This window comes from Aphelocoma coerulescens, chromosome 2 (genome assembly GCF_041296385.1).
Source record: "Aphelocoma coerulescens isolate FSJ_1873_10779 chromosome 2, UR_Acoe_1.0, whole genome shotgun sequence".
Lineage (NCBI taxonomy): Eukaryota > Metazoa > Chordata > Aves > Passeriformes > Corvidae > Aphelocoma > Aphelocoma coerulescens.
Window position 1 is genome coordinate 36,515,627 of NC_091015.1, and position 12,553 is coordinate 36,528,179.

Here is a 12,553-nt window from a genome sequence, read left to right on the forward strand (position 1 = left end):
AACAGGTGCTGAGCCACCAGCCCATGGCCATGCTGGCTGTGGTGACCCCTTTGGGTGGACTGTCCATATGCTTGCAAAGACCTTTTTTCCTGTGCCTGTGAGTACAGATGTGGCTGTGTACAGAAATAGAGGAGGTGGCACCCAGTGTACTGGATATTTTTGAAGGGGGAAAAAACCCAACCAAACAATCCTCTATCTGGTTTTTTACTTCCTTGTGCAGACTTGTCACACTGGCTCTGATGCGGCACGTATTTTACATGTATAACTCTTTTGGAAAGGGCACAGGTTGACAATTAGGTAGCAACCTCCTGCTCCTGATTTGAATCACAGCATTGGGTTACATCCTGCTGCAGCTGTGTCTGGGTGGCACTGGGACTCTGCCCCTGGCCTCAGCTGCTACTGCCAAGCCCATCCTGTGGGCCTCCACTGGAGGCTCTGCACGGAGTTTCTGATAAGCTCGTGTGTGACTTGGGAGCATTGATCAGAGCAGCTCCCTTTGCTCCTCGTATCTGGCTAAAGTGCAGGTGCAGATAACTTGGACTTCTATGCCACCCCAGCGAGGACACGGGCCAGCTGCAGGCTATCTCCCTGCTGTCCCCCTCCATAGGCCCTGAGGGGCAGGGATACACTGCCCTCACCCCTGCATCTGTTTGCCAGACTTTCATTTCTGTGTAACTGTTGTTTTGTAGCAACGCTGACACATGATTAAGAGTAGGAAAACATGAAGGTTTCATTTGGATACTGTAATGCACTGTTCTGGTATCAGGGAATAAATTCTTTCTTCTCTTGCACAGCAGTGTATGAAGAAGTTTCTGCTTTTCCTTTCAGATTGTGAATATAGAGGCAACAAAAATGGGTAGTTCAATGCAATTAAATTCATTGCTTTTATTGCCACTACCATGGTGAGCCCAGTTTGAGTGAGTGTGTTTGCAGTCAGGGATTACCTTCTAGCCTGCATTGTGCTAGCCCTGCCTTTGGAAATGCTGCTTCCATAACAGGGTCTGCAGCTCAGCTGTGGCCCAGCTCTGAAATGTGCTGCTAATAAGTCATGAGGGTAGTTAACCTCACAAACATGTAAAACCTATTAATCCTTATTCCCGCTCAAATTTTATCCAGTTCCTGGTGCTCTTTGTTTGGATTTCTCCTTCCTCCCACAAAATTGTCTCTTAACTTGTTGTTACACTCTCCCAGGCTAACTGCTGTTGAGCTAAAATTGTGTTTGTTTCTTCCCTCCACATCAGGAAAGGTGGATTTTTGGTATCTCCAGCTTTCTTAGACAGAGGTTTATTTATTTTCTAGGGAAAAGAATTGCATACTTTAAATACTCATTTTGTCATCCAGTATGCCACTGAAATCAGAATGAGAATTCCTAAAATTATCTCCTCTGACAAATGTCAGGAATGATTCCCCTTCCTGCGAGCTAGAAATCTGCTTCCGTATCAGTGGCCAAACTTGCTCATGCAGTTCCAGTAGAAGCTTCAGGCATGGGCTGACATACCCACCACAAGTACCAGCAGAAAAAGCCAGCAGTCATCTGATTCCTGCTCCATAAGCAGAGTTGTGACACCCAACCTGAAAAGCAAGACTTCAGTGGCTACACCTCACCATGGAGGCAAGGCACAGGCTGGCTGAACTGACCCTGCCACACTTCTGTCCTGCCACAGGAGTAGCAGAGGCAGCAGTGCTGTGATGAGGAGTGCTTCCCAGCCAGCCTAGTTTCCTGCTGGGAGCTGTGGTGCCGTGGGTGAGGTGAACTTGTCTGACAAGGGCAGTTACCTGCTCCCAACTACCATTTTTAGCAAGAACTGGGAACTGGCTGCACTGCTTGAATTTGCCCATGGGAGAGAACTGTCTGGGGCTGCTGTAGGACTGGATGAATTGCTGTGACAGACCAGCAAGATACAGCTTGCTCGCCCTGGGAAAGGAGAATTACTAGAAGCTGGGTATGTGAGTAATTTTGACAGCAGCAAGCCACCACAGGCCACTTGGGAACACAGAGTGACCATCCTGTGCTTGCAGTCTGGAAACACAGCATGTCTGGAAAGCTCAGACTTGCAGTGGGTGCACAGAATTTCTCATAAGATACTTCAGGGATCACTAGAAGTCTGACTGTGAAGACAAGGCAGAAGATTTCTGTGCAAGCACATCAAATACATTTATGGATCTGGCTTCACCTCCATGTTTGCATTTTAGGTGAGGTACTGACAGGCAGGTTTAAATAAGCAGTGTTGTATAAGGTTGCTGCCTTGGAAAATTAAAAGATAAACAGACCACCTTGGACAAATTGCTGCCATTGCTGTGACTGGTCAGCAGTCTCAGCAGAACACAATAAAATTCACCAGATGCCAGCTCTGCTCTGATTTTTGTGTGTAAACAGCTGAATGGTTTCCCATTCTGCTGAATCTTAGCCCTGAATGTTTGATTTGTGTTACAGGAATTTTTTCACCTTCATGGGACCAATCCAAAAACAGGTCTTAGCAATGCTTGACAGAGTTTGGTAGCTGTAGAGTGACCATGTTAGGCTTAGAGCTACCTACACTTCTTTTTTTTTTTTTTTTTTCTTTTTTTTCTTTTTTTTTTTTTAAAGCAGGAAGACTAAATGTATGATTTCAAAGATAACCTAAGACCAAAATCCTCTAGTGTCAGTTGCTAGCCCTGTCTGCCCCCTTGGGTCCACTGTGCTGACACTGATACTCATCCTTCTGATTGCTTGCAGTGGTAAGCAGATATCTCACAGCACCTCTTTTGGATACCCAAGAGATCACTGAGGACTGAGAGAGCAGCCAAAGTAATAGGCAGCCATGCTCAGGGTGGGCAATTTTCTAACTCTAGCTGGAATCTCTGCTCTAAGTTTGAAGAGAGAACAAAACTGGAAAAGCTGTATTTTAAAAAAAGTTTACCATAATCCCGTTATTTAATGTTGTGGAGCAGTGGCAAACTGGAGAAACAAGGAACCAGAAACGACTGTATTTGTGAAGATTTCTAGTCAGCCAGCAAGCAGAAGGTGGCGTAACTCTAGAGATGAAGTAGGGGGGAGGGGAAAGTCTTAGTATATTTGTTTTCCTATATTGTTGTAATTTGAAATATTAGACACCCTAGAATATTTTTATATTGATAGTACTTTCTGCCTATATAGACTCATCTGCCTGTGATACATTTCAAGTATGCCGTGGAGGTGTGTCAGGCTGTAGGGTATGAGAGCCAATGGAAAAGTAGGATAGACTGAGTTTTACCTAAACTAAGTGTTGAGCCTGCGTCTGCCCCTTCTAGTTAAACATGTCATATTCAGCTAACACTTGTCAAGATGGCTCTGTTTTCTCTGAGCCTGATTCATAGAACTGCTTTATTGTTCCCCTACAAATTATTCCCTTAAAACTGCAGCTCTTGGTACCACATGATTGCTGTGCATTTTACTGCTGAGACTTTTTGTTGTGGTTTTGTAAAGGTTTGTGATTTTCATGATTGAAAACAATGAAACCTGAGAAATGTGACAGCTGAGGTCCAAAACCACAAGAAAACGAATCATCATGTTAGTATGCATCTTTGGAATCACTCCTCTGCCTTTAAATGTAAAGCTCCACCACATTTATTTACTCAACGTTTGCAGCTGTCGTGTGCTTGGTTTTGTGAGCTTCTAGTGCCCTTACAACAGATGGGTCCAAACCTCTCATAAAATACCTGTGTAAAGATTCAGCTAGTGTAAATACTGAGCAACAGGGGGAACCTCTTCTTCCTTTCTGATAAAGCAGCCTTTCTCCTCCCTGCTTTTTCTTTAAAGCCCCTAAGCAATGCTAATCACGAGAATTCCTGAATGTCATTGTATTCAGTGACGATTGTTTTTGCCTATAGTGTGGATAAATATTACACGTGAATGGTCGGATCGTATGTCAGCCAGTCACACCTTTCTGCCTGAAAAGGGGCTGGCAGCACTATGCAGTGCTAACTCAGCCCTGTGGATAAAATCCCAAGAGCACAGACAATAAAGAGATCCCTTTGCAAATGCAGGTTACAGAGGCTGTTTCTCTAGAGACCCAAATAATGCAAACATAGTGAAAATATGAAGCTCCAGTAATCCTTAAATTAACTGCATAGATATCTGCCCATATGGACAGAAGAGCAGCGTTAAAAACTATTTTTTACAAACTGAAGATAATTTCTAAGGGACCATGGAGCACAGTGAGGTAGCTGGGGAAAAATGAGGCGTGACGTGACGTGAGTGGGTGTGAGAGTGCAAGGAGGTGTTGCTCTGAAGAAGCGGGGCAGGTTCCTGCAGTCTCTGTCCCTGTCACGTGGATCATTACATAAGGCTGGGAGAGCAGCATGTGCCCCACTGGTGAAGGTACTGGTTTGGTACCTGCTCCTTTCCCAGAGCCAGCAAGAGCAGGATATGTCATCACAACTCTGCAAAAGCAAAAACTCCTCTTGCTATTGTCAGCATTAGCATTTCTTCTTGTTCCCTTGCTTTTGGTTGCATTATGAGCTCAAGTCATGCCAAGGGGAGGTTTGTTTGTTTTGTATACAGAGGAGTGGAGGAACAGTGGGAGTCAGGGTGATGCAAGAGGAGGAAGAGGGGTAGCTTCTTAGAATAATATTCTATTCTATCTTTTTGTGGACTAAAAACTCCAGGCATTTGTTAGGGATTAAAGAATTGTTTAATCATGTAGCCTGTACACAGTTTTACTCAAATGCTACCTGCTCATAAACTATGAATTGCATATAACTGGTCCAGCCTGACCTGTTCACCACCAAAAAAATGCCCAATATGAAAAGTAAGGAAGTCCTATCTATGGCTTTGGAAATATGTAAACCAAAGTAATGTCTTTTATTATCTAAATTGAGACAGATAGAAAAAATAGACATTATTCCAGGGAATTTTGTGAAATACTAGAAATGAAGTTCAGTCCCAGGGTAGAGGCAGTATTAAACAGTCACGTACAAAGGAAGATGAATGCATTGAGAGAGGGGTGAGGACACTGGAAGTTGTACCACACCCCAGAGCAAAGACTCAGTAACACAGCACACAGAGAAGTTAACTACATTTTCATGGGAATGCGAAGGGTTAAAAAAGCTAATGCACAGCAAATAGCAGAGCTACTAGCTGTAGTTTCTAGTAGATGCATTGGCTATTCAAATGAACAGATAGCTTTCTCAGGCTGCTATGAAACTACGGGTCAAATTTACCCCTCAGGAAGAGAATGTGTTTCTTCACTGGAGTGATTTTGGATATATGCAGGTAACAGCAAGCATTTGGGTTCTATCATTTTGAGCAGTAAGAGTTTGTTGGATACAGCTCAAAATAGTCCAGGAGAATAAATCTACAGGGGTAAAAAATCCTACACCTGACTGTGCACCTTTCACAGCAGCACCTGTTCAGTCTGAGTAGTGGCAGTTTACCAAACAATCCTGTGTTTAAATGAACTTTATGATGGGATGGGCCCTGAATGTGGATACAAAGTACAAACACCTGCCCGGCAGGGTGCCAGCTTCAAGCTGTCAAAACCAGGAGTCCTGTTTTCTTTACAGCCACTGAGCCTATCTCCTTCATTAAGGACCATCCCTTTTCTTGATGTGAATTTACATATAGATGATTAAATTACACAACTCGTACTGAGAAAAAACATGCATGGCCTGGATTCCAGTACAGCTGAGCATTTGGCCCAGTGTTTTCCCCAGATCCAGACAGAAAATCAGGAGGGGTTTTGCCAGGGAATGGCAGAGGCTGGTAAGGAGGAATCTCCCAAAACAGTGAGAGTTACCCATAATATTCTTCAAGCTGCAGTTTTCAGTCTTGGCTGCCTGAAGCCAGGTACTTAAATGACAGGGAACTGAATAGGAGCTCCAGGTGGCAAACACATTCGAAAGCTGGGCTTCTAATTAAGTCTCTAAATATGAATTTCAATGCCTGCATTAGAAATTTAATTTCAGAAAAGAAAATGTTCAGGTGTATCATACTGCATGGCATGAGCTAAATTCTTTATGAACAGCTCTACTAGCAGATGGTTGAAAATCTAATTTCTTATGCTAGGAAAGTTGCTTCTATACTAGGTATTCTAGTGAATTTCTAAGATCCTAATGATTTTCTGGAAGCGCTTGCAATCAAATTATAGCAGTGTCTCATTTGAGTTCTTGTGAGTGAGAAAACCACTCATCTTTGTTATGTTTCCTTCTTTAGCAGCTGTAGTACTTGCAGGCCTACCACGTAAGTCAATTATAATCTTATAATTACATGTTAGAATATGAATAGAGTTTGTAATGGCTTCTTTCCTTTCTGTGCTATACTATCAAGAAATCTATTGATGAAAAAGTACTATAATTTTCAGTTATTAAATAAGCATAATTAAGAGAAGGCTAAAGACGAGTTGATAGCACTTATCTCCACGTGGGGTTGTTAGTTCTTATTTCAAGGTACTGTCTTGCAGCAGTGGAATTTCATGGAGAAGATCTGAAAGAGTAGATTTTCTTTGCTGTATAAAAAGCTCAGAGATAATTTTTTCCTGGAATCCTGTATCTCCCTAACAGAGATGCATCTTGAAGGTTTTTTTTTTCTTTTTTTTTTGCAGGCCTGTGTCCTCTCAACCCCTTGCAGAGCAACTGGCCTCTGTGTGCAAGGTTGCCTTTGAACTGTCTTAAAGTGGAAGTTCTGTAGTGCAGGAAGGGCTCAGGGAGGAAAAACTATGTAAATTGTTTTGCTGAGTTTTTTAAAAAGAACTCCACAGATTGCTGTTCCATGTCCAGACCATGTAAAACTGGAATAAAAATCCTCTCACATTTGGGCAAGAGTGAAGCACAGCTGTATGGAAGAAAGCATCCCATGTGTTGTGGGATCAGTTCAGTATTTTCACCACCACTGAGCATGTGATGCTGAAGAATTATGTAAATATAATTATTGCAGGTACTGCAGAGCAGGTTGCTGGGGCCATGTCTTCTGCTTACACAACTGCCTAGGACTGATATTGTCTGGCTTTACCTTTAAAAATAAAAGGTAGGTAAGTTAAGATGGATTTAAATACTGCAGTATTGAGTGCTGCAGCTTCTAACTCTGAAGAACTGTAAATCATAGGTGAACATTTTGGCTCCTTTACACAAAATTTTAGGACATGTATGAACTTAAAGACATAAATCTGTTTGTAAAGGGCACCTAAACTAGCAGGAGGAATTATTTTCAAAGAGCTAAGAAGGATATATCTCCTAGACAACCAGGTGAAAGGAACATTCTTGCTCTCTCTTTCTGTCCTGATAAATATTTAGTTTATTTCAAGCATCAGCAGGAGTCATTGGAGAAAATCCATCAAAATATTCTCTGAACTGGTTTCTTAAACATGAGAGTCCAATCTGTGCTCTGTCTTGGACTGAATAGTTTGATGTCATACCACAGTGGATCCCCTGGCATACCTGGTCTATTTGCTGTATGGGACTGGAAATGCTGAGCTTGTGAATAGTCAGAGTTGCACTGCAAAAGTATTCCAATGCCTTCAGGTAGATTCTTCTACCTTCCTGTCTCATGGATTAAGTGCTGAAACACCTTGCTGCAGCTCCTCTGCTCACCCTGATGCTGCTGTGTATCATGGCTGCCTGCTGCTCTTCTTAACTGCTGTGCATCCCCTGGGAACACTGATTTTCTAGCAGGGTCTCTGGCTGCCAATCGTGGGCTGCTGCCTCCAGCTCAAGTTTCATGGAGTGTTTGCCATGCTCCTCTTTTTACTCCCGTATTGGCATGGTCCAGCCTGCCACAGCCTTGGGACCAGCTGCAAACCTGGAGGCACTTAAGGAATGAAAAGCTGAGAGTGTTGTGGATTTTATCAGATAAATATTCTCTATGTCTGAGGCTCCCTGTTGGCATTAGTTACTGATTTATTTCATTATTATCCAACACATAAGCATGCACTGTCATGCAGCACATAAGATATTTTATCCACAAGGCCTCCAAACAGAGATCTTCAAAGCTGCAAAGGCTTCAGTGTGTGCCTAAATTTATGTTCCAATAAAGCAGAAAAAATGGGCATCTCAAGTACATGTGCAAGTCTCTGCAGGATTTGGGTCCCATATTTAATACTACTCCTGGAATCAGAGGATGATGTTAACAAAGGAGTGAGATTAAACATTTAGGTAGGAAGGATTAGTACAAATGCAAAAAAGATGTGGAGGTGATTGATTAGTTCATTTTTAATTATGCTGCAGGTAGGCAGGTGACGAACAGCTCAATTCTCCCATGTTCATTCAGCAGCAGTAATGGTTAGAAATATACTGCTGCATTTGCATGGTTACTGCCATTCACCCTCCTGGTTTCTTTAGCACGGAATCGCTGTTCATCTTGGAGGCAGCCTAAAAGCCAGATAGTTGAAGATTAGATAGGGGATTTCCTCATTTCATGCACACCCAGTCTCAGAGTAAATAACTGGCTTAGATACTGCCAGCTGTGCAGTCCCAGCACAACAGAAAGCAGCCTGTTTCACCTCGGAGTGAAACGATGAAAAAAATCAAATTTGTACTCTTAAGACTGATCTAGACGCCTTTTTGTGAGCATGTTATCCATGGCCAGTTTCACAGAACAGACAATTAATGTTAGAATGTTGTTATCATGTGAGTAAAGGCTTTATATTCAAATTATCCCAGACAGATATGCAAACTTGCAAATATTTTATTAAAAGCTGCCAAAGCCTAATGCCCTATTTTTAGGTAGTTAAGCTCAGAGCTTTGAAAAAATTATGCTTTTCATTTGAAATTCCTGAGACAACAGAAACTGGCTAAAAGTGTAGGCCATAATTTATGCATCAAAAGTGCCATGAGCAGCTGATGTGTTTTTCTGCTTTATAGCAATCTGAATTCATACAGATCAGATTTAGACCTTAATTCCAGAAAGTCCTTTTGATAAATTACATGGTAAACACCCAGAAATTAACAGCATTCCAGAACTATCTGTTGCCATAAACCATCCTTTTGCCCACTTCTCAGTGCATTATGGCTGTTTCCATCTTATTTTCAATCTGTGTTCAGGAGGGTGGGAGGTCGCCTGCTCAAGGTGAGCATGTGATGAGATCTGTTGTTCCTGGAATTGCTAGTGAGAGGCAATTTCAGGCAGAAACACTGTGAGCAGTTCAGTGAAAGGAGAAGTTTTTCCCATTGGGAGTGTAATTTTTTGTAAGACAATGAATGTTTGTTCAAAGTGATGAGAAGCGTTCCAGGCTATGATAACCAGTTAAAATAAGCATATTTGGTTATTCATAATCTGACCAATGTCAAAAGTCATTTTTGTCTGGCACAGAATCTCATCAGCAGTGGTTGTGCTCTGGCAGAGGAACCAGTAACCCAAAACAATTAGAAGTTAAGCTGTGGCCGCTACTTTAGCACCAAAGCCCTAAAGCCACCTTTGCCTGATGATCCTCTGCACTGGTACCCAGGGTCAGCCAGATGGTTACTAGCTTGCATCTTGTTTATCCCTTCCTATCTCTGATAGATTTTTTTCCTTTTATTGGCTGCTCAAGTACATACTTGAGAGAATACTTATTTCAGAGAGGTGTTCCATGTAATATTGTTCTCTGCTTTGAAGGCTAACAAAAGTCTAAGCCTTTATCTACCAATGAGCTCATACTGTGTCTGTTCAGACCTTCATAGTGGCTACATTCTTTCTCACAGCCTACATGTGTGCCTTGAATTTGTGGACCAGGATATACTTGCTTATGTCAAACCGTACAAGAAAGTAAATGATGAACTAACTACCCTGACTGTTTTCCAAAAGTATTAAACAATAAATAAACTGTCAGGTCATTTAGACAGCTTTGAGCTATGTCAATTTCTTGCTTTTCTTTCTATTGCTCTTAGCATATAAAGATGGGAATTCGAGTGGTATTGAGATCTGACATTCAGGATCACAGCCACAACAAACAGTTCAGTTTCAGACCCAGAAACCTAACCCAAATTGTGTACATGAAGAAGAAAATCAAACACAATGCTAGTGTACACAAGTTAAACTGTATAAAACCGGTTTTCTCTCTCAATTAACCTTCACTTGACATGTTCTTCAGGTATTGTTTTCCTAGGTGGATTTTCAGCCTCACTGAACTCCTTAAACCTCTTGCTCCCATTAAATCAATATCAACTATTTTATGATGCAGAGCTGGCTTCTCCAGTTATGACGAAAATATTTGCCAAATTTCTTCTAGTTACTTTATTTTAAATTATTTACCTTGTCACATTCTTTTAGATTAAAAACATTTTGTCTGTGATTTCTTCTTTTCTTTTTTAAGGGTGGAGTTTCACCTCTGAGTAAAACCATTGGCTCAGTATTTTGCACTTCTCTGAGGGGGTGCAGATATTCACAGAGAAGAGCTTGTGCACATGCAAATATGAAACAGGTTTTGCAGGCAGGATAAGCTACGTTGCACTTACTACAAGAGTGAACTTGAGCAATTGTAGAGGAAGAGATATTCTGTTGGTTTGCATAATGGTATTCTTGTACTAACCTATGAGTGTCAACACAAAAGTGTCACAGAGCTTAAAAACCCGAAAATATTAAGATAAATGCAGGCTGACTTCCCGTTATACACTTTCAGACAAGATCTGAAGGTATGGAGTTAATTAATACTTTTGCTAAGACAATGCTAAGCCCAAAGAATGAAGAGGATGGGACATGGATGTGCTTTCAGGGCCCCTAATTACTCTTTATATTATTGTTACTGTAGTAGTGAATAATGATAGTATGATAAACATAATAATAATGATGATGATTTAAAAAGTGGTTTCAAGGCCTGTGTATGCACCTGTGTATTTATGAGATGTAAGGCTGAAGATTGCTGATATGATTGGACATCTGGGGAAAAGGGTGGCTAGTTTGTCTTGTGTCCCCAAGAGGGCATTGCTGTTTCCAGGTGTCTAAGGTGAATTTGTGGGTCTGTTCTGGGCATGTTTGTAAGTCAGGGTCTCACACCTCAGAGAAAAAAGGAGAGCCAGCCTAAGGCTGTCAGTACACTGGGCCAAGCAGTGTCAAGACCCAGAGGAGCTGCCTGACTGTACAGAGAGGATGATATGAGCTGAGTCCTGTGTATATAGCTACCACAAGATCTGTGTGAAACCAGGAGTGTATGTAGGTGAAGTATCAGAAGACCCAATGTCCTTCAAATGGTCTGTTGGTATAAGTCATTTTATTGGGGTACCTTGCTGCAAAGCTTTGGGAGCCTTTGACTGCAGTCTCAGCTGGTGTGACTTGTCTTCTTTTTGATCCATCACATGAGAATTATCTGTAGAAAGGGAGGTGTCCCGGAGTTCAGCCAGCATGTGCTTAGGTAATGATACAACCCAGTTCCAGCATAGCAGTTAGCTGTTGTTCAAATACTGTTGTAATCTTATTGATAAAACTATTTATGGTTGTAACATGCAGACATAGACATGTGGAGACATAGCATGGGAATCTGCCTTAGGAGGAGAAAAGACAACTTCACCAGAAGGCATTTCTTTGGGAAAGAACTCAACATTTTTTCAGCATTTTTTCATGCTTCATGTTTAAGCGCAGAATTTTTCCTTCCATGATCTGTCTCTTCCTCCAGTCTATAAGACAAACTGGAAACAAATGCACGTTGGAAACTGCATAAATTGTTCCTAGCAATATAGATGTGTACTGATGATATATATTTCATACAATATCACTTCATATATTGAGTATATACGTATATACATATATATACATATGCTACATGTCTTCACAATTGGTGCCTTCACAGGCTTTAGGCAATTTAACCTTGTATCATCTTCTGGGTTTGATAACACATGCAGGTACCACTAGGGATTCAGCTCAAGGCATTTTCTGACAGCTGGGTTGGCTGCACAGCCCTCCTCACAAGTCCTGTGTTTTCTTACCTGGTGGGAAGAGAAGCGCAGTGTGTCCTTCTTAAAAGGGTCACCACAATGCTTGTAGAAGGATCTACAAGCAACTGCGACGTAAAATGCAGGAGAACGGAACACTCTCAAAGCCCTTCTCCATTTGTTTTTGGGCTCTTCTGAGAAAAAGAATGACAGAAATTAGTAACTTGTATTTTCTGCTTGCCTGTGCTGAAGCACAGGGCTTGAGAAACTCTCTTTGGCCAGAGAAGTTGCTGTGCAAGCTGCTGTTTAATGAGTTGTGGATGGGTCTCCCTGGAACCATAATGCCTCTACCCTTTCCAGGGCAGATCATCTCTTACCTCTAACTGCACCTGTGCAGAGGAGGTTCTGACCCCGCTCCCTGGATAGTACCAATGCGCTGACATTTCCTAAGACCAACCTTTGTGAGTCTGACAATAATTCTCTATCTAGTTCAGAAAAATGTTTCTGCATTTGGTTTTAAGACAACAACAGGTCAGGTCAGCAATCTAACCTGTGCTGGGCCCACATTCAAAGCCCAATTTTTAAATTAGAGGGACTGCTTACTTTAATTGCTGCCAGACTGCAGCACCTAGACCTTGCTGTGAATAGAGAGGCTGCTTCTGTCAAGATGCTTTCACAAACACCAACAGGCACTATTTGTTTAGAAATATTCAGAATGACACTTGCATAGTTAAACAAAACAAAAAAAAAAGGCATT

The 12,553-nt window shown here is 41.7% G+C and overlaps 1 protein-coding gene across 1 annotated transcript in view; it reads left to right on the top strand.

The window, feature by feature from the left end:
* LOC138106441 (scinderin) overlaps positions 1 to 12,553 on the top strand; it is a 49,424-nt gene that overhangs the window by 19,045 nt on the left and 17,826 nt on the right. The gene's annotated exons all lie outside the window — the stretch shown is intronic.